Raw genomic sequence first — 1,810 nt, 5'->3', positions numbered from 1 at the left:
GCTACTGAATTTCTGTATTAATTCTAGTAGCTTCTTGGTGGAGTTTTTTGAGTCTTCCAAGTAAAGTATTATGTCATCTGCAAATAATGATAATTTAACTTCTTCTTTACCTATTCTTATTCCTTTTATTTCTTTCTCTTGTCTAATGGCTCCAGCTAATGATTCCAGAACTATATTGAATAGGAGTGGTGATAGAGGACATCCTTATCTTGTACCAGATCTAAGAGTAAAAGATTTCAATTTTTCACCATTTAAAATTATGGGGACCGGGGAGATGGCTCAGTGGAATAAGCGCTTCTTGGCAAGCTCAAGGGCCTGAGTTCAACCCCCGGTTCCGAAAAAAAAAAAAAAAAAGAATTATGTTAGCTGTTGAGTTTTCATAAATGGCTTTTATCAGATTGAAGTAGAGGCCATCTATTCCAATTTTCTGTAGGACTTTGAACATGAATGAGCATTGGACTTTGTCAGAAGCCTTCTCTGCATCAGTGGAGATAATCATGTGGTTGTTATCTGTCGCTCTATTGTTATAGTGTATTACATTTATAGATTTTCAAATATTGAACCATCCTTGCATCCCTGGGATGAATCCTACCTGGTCATGGTATATGATCTTCTTGATGATTTGCTGTATTCTATTTGCTAGGATTTTATTGAGGATTTTGGCATCTATGTTCATGAGGGAGATTGGCCTATAGTTCTCTTTTTTAGTTGCATCTTTCCCTGGTTGTGGTATCAGTATAATACTTGCTTCCAGGAATGATTTTGGGAGGATTGCTTCCTTTTCAATTTCGTTAAAGAGTTTGAGGAGTATAGGGACTACATCTTCTGTAAATTTCTTGTAAAAATATGGAACGCTTCATGAATTTGTGTGTCATCCTTGCACAGGGGCCAAGCTAATCTTCCCTGTATCATTCCAATTTTAGTATATGTGCTGTCGAAGTGAGCACTGTTTGGTGTTTTTTTGTTGTTGTTGTTTTTTTTTTTTTTTTGACTGGCTGGCTTGTGTTGTGGGGATCGAACCACAGCCACCTGAGCCTGACTGCTTTGTTGAAGCAGCCACTTAAAGAACTGAGCTAAGGGGCAGGCCCCCGTGTTTGGTGTTTTTGAGACAGGGTCTCACTATGTAGTTCATCCTGGCCTTGAGCTCACCTTGTAGCCCAGGCTGATCTCAACTCTCAATGATCTTTCTACCTTAACCTCCCAAGTGCTGGGGTTATAGATGTGTACTACCACACCTGACTTAAGTTTTAGTTTTTTGTTTGTTTGTTTGTTTTTGAGACACCAGAGAGCAAACTATGGACCTTGGACTTGCCAGTCAGGTGCTTATGCCACTGAGCTATATCCCCAGCCCATACTAGTTTTAGTTTTTTGAGGAATCTTTACACTGATTTCTGTAGTGGTTATATGCAATATACTTCCAGCAACAATGGAAAAGGGTTCTTTTTTCCTCAGATCCTCACCACCATTTGTTATTGGCTGATCTCTCTCTCTCTCTCTCTCTCTCTCTCTCTCTCTCTCTCTCTCTCTCTCTTTGTGGTACTGGGGATTGAACTCAGGACCTTGTGTTTGCCAGGCATGCACTTTATTCTACTGAGCTATCTCCCCAACCCTGATCTCTTGATGATAATCATGATTTCTAGAGTGAGATGGAGTCTCAGTGTTGTTTTAATTTGCATCTCTCAAGTGACCAGTGATGTTGAACATTTTTTCATATATTTATTTGTTATTTGTATTTCTTTATCAGAGAAATATCTCTTCATTTCAGGCCCATTTTTGGAATGTCTTTAAGTTTGGGGGTCTGATTTTTTTT

General features: G+C 38.8%; 1 protein-coding gene and 1 non-coding gene across 5 annotated transcripts in view; one reads left to right on the top strand and one right to left on the bottom strand.

The window, feature by feature from the left end:
- Cluap1 (clusterin associated protein 1) overlaps positions 1 to 1,810 on the top strand; it is a 70,488-nt gene that overhangs the window by 35,905 nt on the left and 32,773 nt on the right. The gene's annotated exons all lie outside the window — the stretch shown is intronic.
- Positions 841 to 947, bottom strand: LOC111815802. The gene has a single exon (XR_002820437.1). It is a non-coding gene; the product is annotated as a U6 spliceosomal RNA (small nuclear RNA).

Source organism: Octodon degus, unplaced genomic scaffold, assembly GCF_000260255.1.
Source record: "Octodon degus isolate 3935 unplaced genomic scaffold, OctDeg1.0 scaffold00021, whole genome shotgun sequence".
Classification (NCBI taxonomy): domain Eukaryota; kingdom Metazoa; phylum Chordata; class Mammalia; order Rodentia; family Octodontidae; genus Octodon; species Octodon degus.
This window is presented reverse-complemented; position numbering and strand designations above follow the sequence as displayed.